General features: G+C 33.5%; 1 non-coding gene and 2 pseudogenes across 1 annotated transcript; all 3 read right to left on the bottom strand.

The window, feature by feature from the left end:
• Positions 1–309: 309 nt before the first annotated feature.
• Positions 310–391, bottom strand: TRNAS-AGA. The gene has a single exon. It is a non-coding gene; the product is annotated as a tRNA-Ser (tRNA).
• A 772-nt stretch (positions 392–1163) lies between these two features.
• LOC8279828 lies at positions 1164–7146 on the bottom strand (annotated as a pseudogene).
• A 9836-nt stretch (positions 7147–16982) lies between these two features.
• LOC125370051 lies at positions 16983–19035 on the bottom strand (annotated as a pseudogene).
• Between the last annotated feature and the right edge of the window lie 794 nt (positions 19036–19829).

The raw sequence follows: 19829 nt of genomic DNA, 5'->3' as shown, positions 1-19829 counted from the left end.
CTTAAAAGATAAATACATATCAGATTTTTATTTATTAAATATAAATAATATACCATTCTTATAACAGTTTGATGCATTACTTTTTTTTAAAAAAAAATTTAATATTTTAATTTTTTAAAAAAATATTTATAATATACCATTCTTATAATAGTTTGATGAATTATTTTTAAAAAAAAATTCGAGCCAATCACCATCTTTTTCAAAAAAAAAAGATTTATTAAATAACAAATTTAATATTCCAATTACTTAGTCAATCAATGTGCTTCTTTAAAAAAATGTTAAACAAAAAGAAAAATGGTAAAGAAACATCGTGAGCGGCAGGATTCGAACCTGCGCGGGCAGAGCCCACATGATTTCTAGTCATGCCCGATAACCAGTCCGGCACGCCCACTTGATGTTCCTAAGAAGTCTCAAAAATCAACCTCTGAAATGGAGAAAAACCAATATCCACGATGGTGAATAATGATGAACAATCTAAAAATGATCAGAAACCCGACTTTCAAAGATGAAAAACAGCGAAAAAATATCAGGATCACGATAAACTCAAACTATCCCATCTCATATAAATGATAATCATTTAGCTATTCCAATGTGTTTGCATTCCTGGGTTTTGCAGCGATGCTGATGGTGAACTGCAGGATGGGCTTTCTGCATTATTAAGTGACGGCGCGTTAACTCATTTTGGTCTTGTAATGTATTACTGACATTTGTCCAAAGTAGATTGTGGTTGATTTAAAAACGACTGAACACTAAAGCATTCCGCTCAGCTTGGATTTTCAGTGTCTTTGTTTGTTCTAGATTGTTCATGGAGTTTTCAAATGAGTGATCTACATGGGGAATGCTATGTCTGTTTATTCTGTTTCAACGCATGCCAGTTTTTTGTTTACTAGCCATAAGACTACATTCATAGCTGCAACAGTTTCAGGCTTACAGATTGAGGAGAGAGGTTTTCCCGCAAGTGAAGTTAAAACATGACAATCTGCTACAGTTGCTGCATATAAGATCTACAGGAGTTAAACATAAGATCCTGAGCAATATGTAGGAGTTAAAGATGAAGAACTGAACGATATGTACTGGTTGAAATACAATCCGACGTAATACATTGATAACCTGAGGAATAATTACTTCGATTCACATGGAAAACACATGACAACGCAATTCAGCTAAAAATCAGTGTTTTGAGAAACTACTATAATTGGACTCTGCACGGTATGAATTCCATCAGACCACACAAGTGAAGAAGTTATGAAGTTACTGTCTGGTATTCCTTGTCCTTCAACAGTTACAACAAAAGATTTCTTCTCATGCAAGGACTTGAAGGAAAGAACAGTAGGTTGCGCTCGGGTGGTAACGTTAAAATTTGTCTCGAGTTTTGCCTTGTAAGTCGAGTTTGATTGGCCAACATTTGTGACTGTTCTGTGAAACCTGAAGCTAAAGGCTGCCATTGGCGAGACACGAAATGTTATTGCGGGGTAATTGAAATCTAGTGGCATGAACTTTCCAGAGCCATCAAGGCAAGTGCTGTTATCTCCTGTGATTCGTGCAAGTGAATTTGAATCAAAGCCCATCCCACATAACATTTTGACATAGTCTTCCTTATCAGCATCATATACAAGACCAGGATGAGCAGCTTTTATCGGATTGACATGTCCAGACCCATGAGCGAATTGGAGCATTTGATCTTTACTATTCATAGGCCTAGCTACATGACAACAGAAAATTAGCTGTTTAAGAAATTCAAAGCAAGACAAGAGAATAATCAGTACAAAGTGAAATCTGAAGATTTACCAGTTGTCATAATAGCAGATTTAATAGCTGTAGGAGACCAGTCAGGGTGATTGATTTAACATAGGCAGCTGCACCAGCAGCATGGGGACAGGCCATGGAGGTACCTGATACAATGTTGTACTGAACTTGCCTGTTTTCTAGAGGTCCATCTGATGGTGAAGCTATAGGCTAATATGCAGCCAAAATATCTACACCCGGAGCGACTACATCTGGTTGGGTTGCATTGCAATGATAATTCAACGCAAAATAAAATATGGGAAGTACATAATCATACATGGCGAACAGAAGACTACTATAGGGTAAAGATAATACTTTACCTTCATAAACTCTAGTATTATACCATTGGGACCGCAAGATGAGAAGGAAGCAACGGAGAATTCAAATCTCTGATTTCTTCACTTTTCAAAATATTCACTGTAGGGTTTCTGCAGAAGAAGAAAAATTATTGTTATTTTTTTGTTAGTGTGAGAAGGAAAAATGAATATAGAGATGGTGTGTTATAGAGAACCCCAACTTTTGTCAAAATCATATATTCCTGCAACATGATATAGGTCAGTCAGGCTAAGAGCTGATGCAGGTAAGGGAACCAGAAATGAAACATCATCAAATCTTTCATTTAGTACAACTGCACCCAAAGCACCAGCTTTATAAGCCTCATTAATTCCCCCAAATGAATCATTTATCACAATCTTTCCCTTGACCAAGTTTTTATCAACACACCCTTCTGTGCAACTCCTGAAATGCAGCAACAAGTCCTGTTAGTCCCTCCTTCCATTGTTCAATATCACAGCAAGAAATAAGAAAATAAGAATTTAAGTTAAGTTTACAGACAGGACAATGAACTTACTTGGAGTTTAACTCGGTGCATTGCCGCGATACATCTTGTCCATATACCACCGGAAACATAGTTCCATTCAACGTAAAAGAGTTGACAGAAAGCCCCTAATCAAGTAATAGAGCTTAAGTTAGGATTTACAATATTAACGATATTTAAATGATGGCATATAGAGAAACACAGAAAAGGATGTAGAAGTAAGAAAAGATACATACATTTAATACAAATCCGTTACCAAGAACAACTTTATCAATAAACTTGTGATCTGTGTTACTTGTTCCCACTGTTAACAGCCATGGAGCTACGCTTGACACTGTCCCAGCAGCGCAACCTGAATTCTCTGCCCATTGCACTGTAAGTATTCCTTTCTCCATGGCATGAAAAGCCCCTATTACAATGACACCTCGGTCCAATTGAGAAGCAAGGTTTGATCCGATTTATATGGTTATAATATCAACTCCCATCAGCAATAGCATCATCTAAAGCAGCAAAGATGTCAGCTGTACTGCAGCTACCCGCATCTGCATGGCAGACTTTATAGACTGCAATTCTTGCTGAGGGAATCCCTCCTCTAGCTGTACCCTCAGCAAGTCCATAAAAGCTAGCATTCTTTACCATGACCAATGTCATCCCTTGCATATTCATAATGTGGTCCTGTCAATGAATAATATTGAGCTCCGATAATTCTGCTGAAAATTAGCAATCCATATTTTTGTCAAATTTTCAAGAGTATAAAATATTTTATGGAGCCAAAGACTTAAGTAAGACCAATAGCTAAAATCTTTAAATACAACAATTGATAGCTTACTTGTTGCAAGTAAAATCTTTGCCTCCTTCAGAAACGCCCTTCCACTTTTTTGGAGCTGGGCCAAAACCTTTATCACTAAAACTCTCTGATTCAGACCAGATTCCACTGTCAATAACACCAATTATAACATTGCTCTCTGCAGTTTTCTTCATACTAATTGTTTCTGGAAATCCCATGAAATTCCAAGATCTTGTCGTTTGAAGGTGGTAACTTGTGCTAGGAAAAACAGATGCCACTCCTTTCATGCCTGCATATTATAATTTGAAAAGGTATATCACGATTTGAAGAGTAGATTGAAGAAGAAGATTGTAGAGGAAATGAAAGTAGATTATAGAGAAAACTAATTGAGAAAATTCTCATTAACTTTCATATGTTACAGGTGATTATTTTAATACAGAGGAATTGGACACTTGTCATATTGAGCTAAGCTTCTAACGGTAATAAACTAATGGCTATTTAACAAAAAACATTAGCATTTCTGTTTAAAGACTAATGGTAGTCTAACAGAAATGTAACAAACCTTCTTCAACAAATACAAACACACTATTTTAAACATTTCTCAACTGATCTAGCTGTGAATGACAGAATTCTTCTTTCTTGAATACAATCTCTGATTATCTTTAATATCCCCCCCTTAAGATGGAGCATAGATATTATGTATGCCCAACTTGTTAATAAAGCTGAGGAATAAAGAAGGAGGAAGTGGTTTAGGGAAGAAATCGGCCAGCTGTTGAGTAGAGGAAAGAGTTGTTAGGGCTGTTAGGATATGATAAGTATTTATCTTTTAAATTTAGAGTCTAGCTATTAAAAGGTTGTTATTTAGTTTCTATCAAAGTCTTACATATGAGTATAAATATAAGGCTGATGTATCTCTTTTTTGATATCAGAATACAATAATGAAAACCTAATTCTTAGATTATCTCTTTCAAGTTGGTATCAGAGCCTACGAAAAAAAAAAGGTCTTGAAATTAAAACAAGGTTAGTGATCTGGAGAGTTTCATCATGAAATTTGTTGTATAGAAGTTTTGGTGGATTTTTAAATTCACCGTATTAATTCTGTCATAGTTGGAAGTCACACATATTTAGATAGTTTAGTGATGTTATTATGCTAGATGAAATTGTATTATTTTTGGGTGTTTAAAAATAAGTGAATTATGATATATTTCAGCTAAACCAATTTGGAATGAGGATGACACCTAAGTAAATTCAAGCAAAGGAAAGGGAGCAACAAAGGTAAGTCAATAACTTAATGTTCTATGTGAATATAATACAAAATAAATAATTATAATTTATTTGTTAAATTGATTGATTAAGGGAAATATATATAACATATTAACAGATGTTAATTATTTATGATGATTTTTAATTATAGTATTGATGGGTGATTGTTTTCGAAATGAGATTATATATATGAATTTTGATTGGTGAATTGGAGTGTCTTGTTATAATGTGAACAATATATTTGATTTAGCCATATCGGGAGTTTTATAACTCCAAATGGAATGTTACTTATTGCTATAGAAAATTTGAGATATAATTTACAAATGTTATAGAAATAGAGGAAGCTTTATTTTTCTGTTTTGATGGCCAATCTGGATCATACTTTCTGTTGCTTAATTTTATTGACAGCTTGACCATGGTGGATTGTTTTTGATGTTTCTCTTTCTATACACATCCAATTGATGTAAAATCAGTTCCAAATTAATCTAGACTTCTAATATTATTGATATGAAGAATATAGTTTCGGAATTCCTAATGTCGAATTTTTAGTGTATTTTTGAATGTGCACTATTAAATCTGTCATGTTGAAATATTGTATGTTTTTGGTATATCATAGGTATATTATGGTTTCTTATATATTGTGGAGATGTTGATTATTTAAATGGAGAGGTATATGATATATATAAATATAAGAATTATGGTTGGATGAATATAAGGACGCAATGCTACTTGTGAATGAGGCAAGGCTGTGTGCAATATGAAATTCCTCATAAGAATATGGTTGGCTGTGTGCGTATGGGGATTCATGAAAATTAAAAAAGAAAAATATTATTATAGAATTAAATATAATTCATAAATTTATTGTTGTCCTAAAGAAAATACTATGACAATGTTTATATACATACTATAAAATCATAATTAAATATCAAATGGTTTGATGCTTGATAATACTACATGTTTGATTGTGTTATTTTTCATAGGAAATTATATTATTCTTTTGCTGAGTTGCAAGCTCACTCCTCTGCAGTATTTTTTTCAGGATTAGAAGAATTATAATTGGTCTTGACGAAACATTTGCATTTGTCGCACTAGCATTGTGTCAGGTAGGTCAGCAGGTTAGTTTTTCTTGAGCGTGACATGTCTAGTAAATTTTATTATTATGTATAAAACTGGTGCATTTTATCTTTATATATATAAAAAAAGAAGAGTACTATTTAATGTTGTGAGTTTTTTGGTGTGTGATATGTATGACTCATATAAATAGTTTTTGTTATACATATTAATTTTTAGTTAAAAGTTAGTAGTAAAGGAACATGTTATGTATCAGTCATTTGCATACAATATATGCATGACATCCTTTATGGGTGTCACAAATCTCTTGAAAGAAATCAAGATCATAATATCAAATGTGTAAAAATTGATAAGAAATCAGTAATAATGAATCAAAAGAACATGAAAATTTTTTGCTAAGATTTTCCAAAGTTCTACTCTTACCATATCACGATTTGAAGAGTAGATTAAAGAAGAAGATTGCAGAAGAAATAAAAGTATATTATAGAGAAAACCAATTGAGAAAATTCTCATTAACTTTCATATGTTACAGGTGATTATTATAATACAGATAAATTGGACACTTGTCACTTTCTTATTGAGCTAAGCTTTTAACGGTAATAAGCTAACAACTATTTAACAAAAAACGTTAGCTTTTCTGTTTAAAGACTAATGGTAGTCTAACAGAAATGTAACAAACCTTCTTTAACAAATATAAACACTCTTTTAAACATTTCTCAAATGATCTAGATGTGAATAACATAATTCTTCTTTCTTGAATACAATCTCTGATTATCTTTAATAAGGTATGTTATTATTATTAAATTATCAAGATATCATCAATTCTCCTTTTTCATAGGGTAAACAATAAATCATCTTTGAGTACTCACCAACCAGATTTTGTGCCTCAGTAGTGGTGAGGTTGGCAGCAAATGCTTTGAAACTTCTCCTGTAACTCTTAATCAAGGACTTTTCCACGAAGCTATACAGAAAAAGAGAGAATATCAAATTAGGTGCAAAAAGAAAAGGAATTTAGGAAGATTGAAATATTACCTATTTTCAACAACTTCTTGTAGCATATTGAAGTGGTGACATGATGGTGAATTTTCTTCCTTAGGAAGTGATCCCATATAAACAATGAGTATTCACATTTTCCAAATAAAAAAATTCTTTGTTTTCAGAAAATCAAATGCTAAGATTGACAAAGACTGTACTTGCCTTTCTGTGTCCATCAGTAGCATTGCACGATATACCTGCAATGAACATGAGAATGAGCAAATTATGAGATGACAGGAGAGCTCCATACTTAACCATTTTCATTTGTGTAATGAACTATCAACAAGTTTGATGACTGTTTTATATTAGGATTAAGGAGAATGAACTTTATCACAGAAAATCATCTGTGATTTACTTTGGATAGCAGGATAGCTATTGTGACTTCCATATCTGCCTTTCTAATTAAGTTCCATACCTTTTTTTCCCATTTAAGTAAAATCTGTCAGGTAATTTATCACATTCAGGAATTATTTCAAATAAAATGAAAATGGGGATCAATATCAGGAGAAGAACTTGTGGCTTGACAGCATATATTCATTACGTATGCCTGTTCTTTTAGTAATTTTTGTTATTGACAACTCATTCTCTTTGTATTTTAGGAAAACCATAGAAATAGGATTCTTAAGTATATATAATTGTATACTGTATTCATCAGTGGAAATATTCTTAATAGTCAAAAGCATTTTTGGAGCTACAGCTAACAAATAATTGGACACCTGAGTTATTGACCTGAAAAAAAATGCTTCTTCCACATCTAGCGAATGAAATGCCAGCCTGAGCCTGTTAGATTATTTCCATGAGAATCACAAAAATAAAGGAAACGGTGGCCAAATGTGTTATACTTTGTTTTAAATGGTTGGATTTAGATTCTCTGCAGTAATTAAATTACTACAATAAGTGAATTATCAGAAAACTGAAGTTTTCCGATTTTAAAGATTTTATCTCTTTCAAACGCCATTTCCCTGTAGTTTTTTGCTATTTATAACACATATTAGACAGTGTTATGCTCCTACAAGTACAACTAAAACGCTTCTATGCTTCGTATGAAAACCTGATATTAGAGAAAATCTGCAAGCTGAAGTTGGTTCCTCTGATAAACTTATGATGATATGTTAATCTTAGTTTACATCCAGAAAGATGCTTTGTTATGATATGAATATCTTGATTATGTTGATACTTAGGGATTAGTATCTCTCCCACATTGTTAAGTTATTAATTTTTGAGGAGTATTTCTCCCACATTGCTAAGTTAACAATGTTGAGGTACTTTCCAAGCCTATATAATAGAGGCTTCACCTTGTTATTCTATCATCCCAAAAAATAAGAGAAAAATATTAGAGAGTTAAGCAATTATTTTTCTCCTATTATAAAGAGAGAATTTTAATGTTTTCTTCTTTATAAATAGAGAGTTTGTAACTCCTATTATTTTCTTATAGTGAAATTCTTCTATCCTTGCTTGTGGTTTTTATCCTAATTTGTTTAGGGGTTTTCCACGTAAATCTGTGTGTTCTATTGTGTATTTTGTCTTACTTTATCTTTATTTTCTCAAATTATTAGCTGTGATTTTGCTCTATCAGGTTCATATTTTTCTACAATTGGTATCAGAGCTCTTGGTTGATAAGAAATTCCTTAAAATTCTGGGATTGCAGCTCAGTCTGATCTTTCACATCATAAAAGGAGTTTGAGGTTTCTTTGGTGCAAAAGAGCTTGTGTGGAGTAGTAAGAATACTTACAATTTAGGGAAGATTCTGTCTAAGGAGATTGGTATTTAAGAGGTCCGCTTGTGACCCTCCAGTCTTTTCTGGGAACTTACCTAGTGAGTTGTGTTCATTACTGTGGTTCATTTTACAAGCTAAAAGGCACCATTTGTGATAGAAGCAATGGCGGCAAAATTTGAGATTGAAAAGTTCAACGGGAGTAATTTCTCACTGTGAAAATTAAAGATAAAGGCTGCATTGAGAAAAGACAATTGTCTTGCGGCTATCAGTGAACGACCGATAACACTCACAGATGATAATAAGTGGAACGAGATGGATGGGAATGCTATTGCAAACCTTCATCTAGCACTTGCAGATGGGAACTTGTCCAGCATAGAAGAAAAGAAAACGGCAAAGGAGATTTGGGACCACCTCACTAGACTGTACGAGGCCAAGTCATTACACAACAAAATTTTCCTTAAGAGGAAACTTTACACCTTAAGAATGTCAGAATCTACTTCAGTGACAGAGCATCTTAATGTCTTGAATACTCTATTTTTTCAACTCACATATTTGGCTATAAAATAGAGTCACAAGAACGTGCAGAACTTCTACTCCAAAGTCTACCTGATTCGTATGATCAACTCATCATCAGTTTGACAAATAATGTTGTTACCGAAATTCTAGTCTTTGATGATATAGCAGCCGCTATTCTTGAAGAAGAAAATCGGCGAAGGAATAAGGAAGACAAGAAGGCAGGTTCACAACAAGTGGAAGCCTTGATGGTGATGAGAAGGAGATCAACAGAACGTGGCCCAAATGGGAGTCATAATCTTGGTAGACCAAAATCAAAGAGTAAGAAGAATTATAAATGCTACCATTGTAGTAAGAAAGGTCACCTGAAGAAGGATTGTTAGAGTTTGAAGAATTCCAATCCTCAAGGGAATGTGGCATACACTTCGGATGATGGAAATGTATTGTGCTGTGAAGCAGCAATATCAACTGAGAGCAGGAAGAGATTTGCTGATGTATGGCTTCTTGACTCAGGAGCAACTTATCACATGACCTCTCGAAGAGAATGATTCCATTATTATGAACCTATCTTAGGAGGATCTGTGTATAGTTGTGAAGATAATGTTTTAAAAATCATAGGCATTAGAACTATCAAGTTGAAGATGCATGACGGTACAGTCCGCACTATTCAAGGAGTGCGACATGTGGAAAGTCTAAAGAAGAATTTGTTATCTCTGGGACACTGGATGATCTTAATTGCATTATCAAAGTTCAGAAAGGAATCATGAAGATTAGCCGAGGAGCGCTTGTAATTATGAAAGGAGAAAAAATTGCTGCTAATTTGTATATATTTTTGGGAGAGACTGTGCATGAAGCAGAAGCATCTGTTGCTTCAAGTAGTTCAAGCGAGAGATCTGCACTGGTGTGGCATCAAAAGCTTGGACATATGTCTGAACAAGGCATGAAGGTTCTTGCTGAGAAAAATCTACTTCCTGATCTCACAAAGGTGTCATTACCCTTTTGTGAGCATTGCATAACAAGCAAGCAGCATCGACTACAGTTCAATACATCCAATTCTAGAAGCAAGGATGTTCTAGAATTAGTTCACTCTGATGTATGGCAAGCACTAGTTTCATCACTAGGATGAGCTAAGTACTTTGTGTCCTTCATCGATGATTACTCCAGGAGATGTTGGGTGTATCCTATCAAGAGCAAGGGAGATGTATTTGCAGTTTTCAAAACTTACAAAGCGCGGGTTGAACTTGATTCAGGCAATAAGATCAAGTGTTTAAGGACAGATAATGGAGGAGAATACACAAGTAATGAATTTAATAGCTTTTGCAAGCAAGAAGGCATCAAGAGGCAGTTCACTACGGTATACACTCCTCAACAAAATGGAGTGGCAGAGCGGATGAACAGAACTCTGTTAGAAAGAACTAGAGCATTGTTGGGAGCTGCAGGCCTAAATAAGGCATTCTGGGCTGAGGCAGTTAACACCGCCTGTTATGTGATTAACCAATCTTCATCTACAGCAATTGGTCAAAAGACACCGATGGAGATGTGGACTGGGAAGTCAGTTGATTATTCAAACCTCCATATATTTGGAAGTCCTATGTATGTGATGTATAATACCCAAGAAACTACAAAGCTGGATCCAAAATCCAGGAAGTGTTTATTCTTGGGATATGCTGATGGTGTGAAGGGGTATCGCCTGTGGGATCCCACTGCCCACAAGGTTATAATCAGCAGGGATGTAATCTTCTTAGAAGATAAATTGAAGGGAGAAGATGATAGCACTTCAAAAGAAAATTCAGAGACTACAACTATACAGGTGGAAAGAAAGTCTACAGAAGAAGATTCTTCTGAAGCAGCACCAGAGCACGAAGAGGAAGAACCAGTCGAGTTTGAAAAGCCAGCCGAGTTTGAAGAGTCAGAACTTGGAAGGGGAAAACGTATAAAATTTACACCAACCTGGCAGAAAGATTATGATATAGGCAGCAATGTCGCATACTGTCTTTTAACTGAGGAAGGGGAGCCATCAACTCTCCAAGAAGCAATGAGCGATTCGGATGCATCTCGTTGGATGGCAAAGAATGCAAGAAGAGATGGAAGCTCTACATAAGAACAAGACTTGGGAGCTTGTGCCACTACCACAAGGAAGAAAGGCCATTGGCAACAAATGGGTCTTTAAGATCAAAAGAAATAGTGATGATCAAGTGGAGAGGTTTCATGCAAGAATGGTGGTGAAAGGATATGCTCAGAAAGAGGGGATTGACTTCAACGAAATATTTTCCCCTGTGGTTCGATTAACAACTGTTCGAGTAGTCTTGGCGATGTGTGCTACATTTGACTTACATCTAGAGCAGCTAGATGTGAAAACAGCTTTTCTTCATAGAGATCTTAAGGAAGAAATTTATATGCTCCAGCCAGAAGGTTTTGAAGAAAAAGGAAAGCGGAACTTGGTTTGTAGGTTGAACAAATCTTTATACGGTTTAAAGCAGGCGCCGAGGTGTTGGTATAAGAGATTTGATTCCTTCATCATGAGCCTTGGATACAACAGACTTAATGCAGACCCTTGTGCATATTTCAAGAGGTTTGGTAAAAGTGATTTTATTATCTTACTGTTGTATGTAGATGACATGTTAGTAGCAGGCCCCAAAAAAGATCATATTGAAGAATTAAAGGCACAGTTGGCTAGGAAATTTGAAATGAAGGACTTGGGACCAGCAAACAAGATTCTAGGAATGCAAATTCACCGAGACAGAAACAATAAGAAGATTTGGCTTTCTCAGAAAAATTATTTGAAGAAGGTCTTGCGACGCTTCAATATGCAAGATTGTAAGTCAATTTCTACCCCACTTCCTGTTAGTTTCAAATTATCCTCCAATATGAGTCCTAGCAGTGAAGAAGGAAGGATAGAAATGTCTCGAGTACCGTATGCATCAATAGTGGGGAGTTTAATGTTCGCGATGATTTGTACACGACCAGACATTGCACATGCAGTGGGAGTAGTAAGTCGGTACATGGCGAATCCTGGTAGAGAGCATTGGAATGCTGTAAAGAGGATCCTAAGATATGTTAAGGGAACCTCAGATGTTGCATTGTGTTATGGAGGATCAGACTTTATTATCAGAGGATATGTTGACTCAGATTATGCAGGTGAGCTTGATAAAAGCAAATCTACTACAGGGTATGTGTTCACACTTACTGCGGAGCTGTGAGCTGGGTATCAAAACTGCAGTCAGTTGTGGCGACATCAACAACAGAAGCAGAATATGTAGCAACTACACAAGCTAGTAAGGAAGCAGTATGGTTGAAAATGATGATGGAGGAACTAGGGCACGAACAAGAGCATATTCCTTTGTTCTGTGACAGTTAGAGTGCCTTGCATCTCGCAAGGAATCCAGCTTTTCATTCAAAGTCAAAGCACATACGAGTCCAGTATCACTCCGTTCGTGAAAAAGTGGAAGAGGGCACTGTGGATATGCAAAAAATTCATACTAAAGACAACCTAGCAGATTTTTTGACGAAGGCAGTTAACACTGATAAATTTATTTGGTGTCAATCCTCTAGTGGCCTGATAAAAGTATAAGCAGCATGGAAAGGCAAGGAAGAAAGAACGATGTGAAGATCTGACTGATCCTCAATCAAATCTTCAAGTGGGAGATTGTTGATATTTAGGGATTAGTATCTCTCCCACATTGTTAAGTTATTAATTTTTTGAGGAGTATTTCTCCCACATTGCTAAGTTAACAATGTTGAGGTACTTTTCAAGCCTATATAATAGAGGCCTCACCTTGTTATTCTATCATCCCAAAAAATAAGAAAAAAATATTAGAGAGTTGAGCAATTATTTTTCTCCTATTATAAAGAGAGAATTTTAATGTTTTCTTCTTTATAAATAGAGAGTTTGTAACTCCTATTATTTTCTTATAGTGAAATTCTTCTATCCTTGCCCGTGGTTTTTACCCTAATTTGTTTAGGGGTTTTCCACGTAAATCTGTGTGTTCTATTGTGTATTTTATCTTACTTTATCTTTATTTTCTCAAATTATTAGCTGTGATTTTGCTCTATCAGGTTCATATTTTTCTACAGATTAAGCTAGTCCCTGACCACTCTTTATACTGAATTGCTCTCTGCCATGTTCACTGTCTTCTAATTCACAAACACAAGAGATCGGTTTTCCTAAAATGCTGATCATAATTTTTCTGCACTGTTTAGTGTGCAGAACAATTGGACTTCCCACGCTATTGATGACATCAGACCACACCAAAGATCATTGTTGTAATGTACGGAGTTGAAGAAGAGGACTTAAGGTGCCAGTGTGATATTAGCTTCTGATTCTGGAAAGACTCTAACTCGTAAGTGGAATTTGCAAGGCCAAACATTTGTTACTGTTCTATGAAACCCAACTTTGAAGTCTTTTTTTCTCAGAGGAACTCTAACTGTCATTGAAGGTTAATTAATAATATTTTATGACTACCATTAGGGCAAAAACCTGATGTTGATGCCTGAAGCTATCTATGACACTTAACAATGAGAGGAAGTCTAAATACGTGGAGGGACGGAGGATATTCAATGGCTCATTGATTTGTGTACGAACCCGTCAGGTACTTTCATTGTGAAGGTATCAGTGGATCACAAAGCAATAGATGCAGAGAATTTTATTTTTCTGATGTGTGCTTCTGAAACTATCAAACTACTGAATCCTCATATAATTATTAAACTCAACTCTGTCCCTAATAGAGTAGTAATCTGCCTTCACTCTGATGGCTGAAACCCTGATCTGAGAAATGCCTTCTCTCGTCTTTGCATAATAACTTTTATCATCAAACTTTCTTCTTTTCCTGATGGCTCTTATTTATAAAACTATATTCCTTTCTGGACCTGCCTTCCAAGGGAAGGCTAATCCGACTGAATAGCACATCTCAAAAGCATACAATCATACAACAAGATGATTCTAAAGTTGCATAAAAATCCATATTAGCTAAGTTATCAAATCAATTCCCAAGTGTGGCAAGTCCCACAAAGAATTAAATAATTAATTCTCTCTGAAATAAGTTTCAGCAGTTCTATAAGGGACCACTTCCGATGTTTGAACCCGATGGATCATTCCTTTTTCTACTGATATATGAAGTATGGGATTTCATTAGGTTGATTCTTAAGAAATCACGAATCAGACCATTTGTGTTTACTTCAACAAAGGAAGCGCGGGCCTCTTCGATAGAAGAACTTGTTTTTTTCTTGGTGCCAAGGCTTGAAAGGAAAGGAATTCCAAGCAACAAAAGATGGCTTTCATAATGATAACTATTGTGTAGCAGCTCGTGGAGTTTGCTCACCCATTAGGTCTGCCGAGATGATTTGATTGGTGAAGGTGAAAAGGATTAAGTATATTTGGTTTATGAGAGTGGTGTCTGCAATTCCAGCATTAATGATGTTGTATGATTGGAATTCTGTCATATATACTTTTATTTGCATTGTGAATTCTAGGGTTGAGCACGGATCGGTCTAATTCGATTATCTATAAATCACCAGTACCATACCAAACCTCGATTTTTTTAAAATTGAAGGTACCAGTACCGTACCAAATATAAAAGGATTCCTACCGTATTGTACCAATTTTTATGGTTAAATACAGTTCGGTTCGGTGGTATTTTCGGTTCTAAAAATTTTAAAAAATACAACTTTAATCTCATCTTTAATTAAATATATTTAGAGAAAATATGATTACTAACCTAAAGAAAGTAGCATGAAAATTTGAATTAGAATTGCAATCACATTCTTGAACAACCTGTTTTGCAATTCAATCACTTGCAAGTATAATAATTCATTCAATGTTCAAATACAAACTATTAAAATATATGTTACTGATAGCATAAAAATATTTTGCAGATGGCAATCATTAAAACAAAATATTTTTCATAGTTGCAGCCAATAATCTACCCATCAAAAATAAAAATAAAAAAGTAAAAAAGAAAAGAAAAATACTCGGGACTAAGTAACGACGGCACAGTTATGGGAAGAGAGAGCGCTAAAGAGAAAGACGTCTACGCGAACCAATTCTTGCTTCTGCCTTTCTGCGAGCCAATTATGCATGGCGCTAAAGAGGAAGACGTCTAGGCGAGCCAATTTCTTCCTTTTTCCTTTTAGTTTTCTGTCTAGAAATTTGCCTTAGGAATTTTATCTTTCTGAATTGAAAATTGAGAGGTGGCGGTGTGTTCAAATTATTAGGTGTAGCCTTGTAGTATGTGGTAAGAAAAGGTATTAGGGTTAAGTTAGTAGATAGTAAATTATAAATTTAGTATTAGAGTAATGTAAATTAGTATCAGTATACTATATGATATATTAATATATAACTTTTTTTATAGAGTATAAAATATATTATAATATTATTGTTATTTTTAATATGTAGTATTTTTTTTCCTTATTTCGATAATAGTTGCTTAAATTATATAAAATGATAAATATCAAATAATTTTTTTATAAAGTATAAAGTAATTTATAATATTATAGTTATTTTTAATAGGTATTATTTATATAATATAAATAATTATTAATAAATATATGTAAAAATTCAGTTCTACGGTTTAGTCTGGATCAGTACAAGACGGATCGGTTCTGGTACGGTTATGGTACGGTTTTTACTAAAGAATCAGTACCATACCATAATAGAAAAAAAATTCAGATAAGTTTAATTCGGTTATAAAAAATTTCGGTTATTTTGGTTTTGGTATTTTTCGATACGGTTATTCGGTTTGGGCGGGAATTACCGAAATCCATGCTCTGCCACAGTGCTTTCGTTAGAAAATGTTGCCATCCTATATAAATTTCTGTTTAACCCTGTATTTCTTTTCTCTCTGGTTTCAACTCTGTTTTGGATTGTAGTAATTGATTTCATTCAAACACAGCTCAACTTTTTTGCAAAGTTGGAATAGCTAGGAAGAATAATGCTAAAATGACAAATCAACAGTCCTTCTCTTTCTCCAATTTTTTATTTTTCTTTTCCATTGGCAGCACTACAAGTTAATTTTTTTGCAGTGAACATGAAAATAGACAAACTGCAAGATAACAAGAGAGAATCGAGCCTTATCAGAAAATCATTTGTGACTTCCTTTGATCAGCAGGACAGTAATTGATCCTCTGTAGATGCATTTTTATTGACTTCCTCGTCTCCTTTTTCAATTTAAATAGAATGTGTTCTTATCAGTTATCACTTCAGGAATTGTTTCCAAATTCCAATAAAATGCTTGAAAACACAACTGTTAAAGCAGCAAAAGAAGAACTTCAGGCTTGAGCATGGCCGAACATTATCTTTCTTTCTTAATTTATTTTATTGACTGTCTATTTTTTGTGAGTGCATTTGTTGCTATGTAACTGTGCTTATCAATAAAGATAAGCTAATCAGTTATACAAGCAAAATAGAAATGAAATCAATTTTAAACTAAGCTAACAAATAATTGAATTTAACAAATATGCTTCTTCCATATCTAGTGAATAAAATTCCAACAAAATCTGTTAGATTATTTCTATAAAATAATCTCCAAAATAAACGGAATGACCAAATATATGCATTTAGAATTTCTTTTATTTTAAATGGTGTCGAATTGGATTTCTACACAATAATGCTACCAACCTGTCAGAAAACAGAAGATTTGCTAATCTACACTATTATTCAATTCATGCTAGAAAGCACAAAATTAAAAACTACCTTAGATTTCATTTCTTTCAATTGCTAAATAGCTTGTATAAAGCATCAAAGATCTTATGTTCAATGTCTCACAATTCATGAACTAAACTGAACTAGAAGCAGGAATAGAAACAAAAGAATGGAAATTCTTTATTACCTGTTACTAGTGTCATGACTATGACTGCCAAAAATATTCAGCAACGATGCATCTCATCCAATTTTTAGCCAAATGAAAAAGAAATGCACTAGTCCTGGGAAAAGAAAGACCAGGATGTGGCCCCAAGTGATTTTGGCTGCAGGACAAGTAATAATATACATGTTTGTGCTTATGAGCAGCAGGAAATGCAAAGTTGATTTCATTCTTTGCATAAGTTTATATCTTATAAGGAGCATATAAAGAGAAAATCAATATATAGATTAAAAAAATTGGTAGAGAAAGTACCGTGTCTTCTTGAATTTAAATGCACTTACTTGTTTCCTAAGATTTGAGGATCTATTGCATACACCTACAGATTTGCATTTTCATTACTGAGTGAAACAAGACTTTCCCAACAAGTTGTAGAAGTTTTCCAATGATAAGGATCATAAACGTTGTCAAGTTCCACATTCAGCAAAACCTTATCCGATTGGCTCCAATTTATGTTGCTCCATGCTTCTCACCAGCATAAATATCAACCTCGCTGTCATAGAGTCTGTCGTATTTCCTGCTGCATGAACTCAAATAGAATCGCCTTTCTTTTGAGAGATGCAACTTTATATATTTCTTGAGGTTACCAGGTAGCTGTAGTGTGTAAAACTTCTCAGTTAAAATGTCAAAAACAGCCATCAATCTCAAGCCTGTTTTTCCATCAATAAACAACCAATGCAAAACACCATTTACTAGCATCCCCGTAGTTCTCCAGTTGAGTTCTGTACAATCATGGCAAAGAAAATCTTCAAGAATTCTCCAAGAGTTAGATCTCAAACTTTAAACCCCAATCCTAAATCCGTCAATACTAAACTTGTCAAATCTACGAGGTTTTTGAATGCTTACAACCTTGTAGTCATCAGTTGCAGCATCATATCCCAACCCGTAAGCATCATACCACAAGGGATAGTCTCTGAAAACGTTATCGTTTTCGCTTCGAGATTCTGGCAATATCTTGCACTGCCTTGTGAACGGTTTCCATAACAGGAGCTTGTGGGGGACCTTGGCTAAAATCAGACCATTGCAGGTACCTAAGAAGACGGTGCAAGAACTTCGCCACTTGATTGGGCAACCGAGCTTAACTTTTTCTTCGAGCCTGCCATCAGAATCTCTGGCATAAATCTCCAAGCCAAATTTACTGCGTAGATAGAACACCGTCTTGGGAGTTTTGGTTTTGATTGATGTATCGAGATGCGCCTTGATGAAATCTGGGCTGTCAATTAGGGCGTAAGTGATCTCGAAACACATCGAAAACGTACAAGAGTTTTCACAGGCAGATGTAGAAGAATGTCATACTTATATCTGGAAACAGGCCTGGCATCTTGGGTTGTAATGTTATGAATTAATTTACAACGTCAGAGACAGGAGCAACAGTTTTGTTGCATAGGTTTTCTTTTGGCACGGCTATGTCTATTTGTTTCTACTGTGTCTGCCGAGAAATCGTATTTGCATCTGTAACTTGACATAGATAATAATAGAAATTGAGTGTATAAAAAAGAATTTAATAAACTTTTTAATATTTTGTAATTATTTATAATATTGTAAGAGTAATAAATTAAATATCTTTTATATATCTTTTTAAAATCAATATTTTAAAATTTTATTAATATAAAATATAAAATAATTTTAAAATATTTATTAATTGATTTTTAGTATCATATAAATTAATACTATAAAGATAATTGATATTACTACTTCTTTAGATTATAAACTATTGTATAAGTCATTGTATAATTACATAATTAATCTATTAGTTAATATAACAATAAAAATTATAATCTAAAATATTATTTTTTACAGAATTCGCGTACACGACAATTAGACTTCTCACACTATGGATGCCATCAGGCCACACCAGAGATGCAGATACCATTGTTTTACTGCCTGCAGGCAAACCTCTACCAACAGCAGTGACATGAAAAGATTTCTTTTCATGTAAGGACTTGAAGGAGAGAACCTCAGGTACCACTTTGATATCAACTTTCGAGTCTGAAAATACTTTGGCTTTGTATGTGGAATTTGAGTGACCAATATTAGTTACTGTTCTATGAAATCCGACATTGAAGGAGGTACTTGCAAAAACTTCAGCTGTCATTGAAGGATAATTGAAATCCTTTGTTGATAGTCTGTCACTACCTTCAGGGCAACTGCTATTTCCTGACAAGAGTTTGATTCTCTCTGTAGTATAGCCCATGCTGCACAGAAACTTTAGTCATCTTTCAATGCTTCATACACAAGTCCAGGACTAACAGCTTTAACTGGATTTATATGGCCTGATCCATAAGCAAATTCAGCATCTGAGTTCTTGGTAGCATTCATTGGAGAAGCTGAAAAAGGAAGAGAACAAGAAATGTACAATTTTATAATTTTTTTATTAATTATTGATTAATAAATTATATTTTTAATTAAATATTATTTTTAATTTTAAAATATAGTAAATTAATTATATTTTAACATTATATTAATTAATAAATTAATTTTCTAACTAGATAATAATTATAATTCTATCATAATAAGTAGAATATCAATTATTATATTAATTAATAAATTAGTTTTCTAATTAGATAATAATTTTAATTTTAAGAAATTATATTTTAAATAATATTTTTAATATTATACTGCTAATAAATTAATTTTTAATTATATTATAATTTTTAATTCAAAAATAGTAATATTAAATATATTTTTATTAATAATATTATTTAAATAATACTAAAATTAATTAGTAAATATTTTTAAAATAATTTTTATATTATTAGACTAATAAAATTTTATATAATTTTTTATTAATTATTGATTAATAAGTTATATTTCTAATTAAATATTAATAATAATTCTAAAAAATAGTAAATTAATTATATTTAAATATTATATTAATTAATAAATTAATTTTCTAACTAGATAATAATTCTAATTATATCATAATAAGTAGCATATTAATTATTATATTAATTGATAAATTAATTATTAATTAGATAGTAATTTTAA

Source organism: Ricinus communis, chromosome 1 (assembly GCF_019578655.1).
Source record: "Ricinus communis isolate WT05 ecotype wild-type chromosome 1, ASM1957865v1, whole genome shotgun sequence".
NCBI classification, from domain to species: Eukaryota; Viridiplantae; Streptophyta; class Magnoliopsida; order Malpighiales; family Euphorbiaceae; genus Ricinus; species Ricinus communis.
The sequence above is the reverse complement of the archived record's forward strand: the minus strand, read 5'-3'. Positions and strand labels throughout refer to the sequence as shown.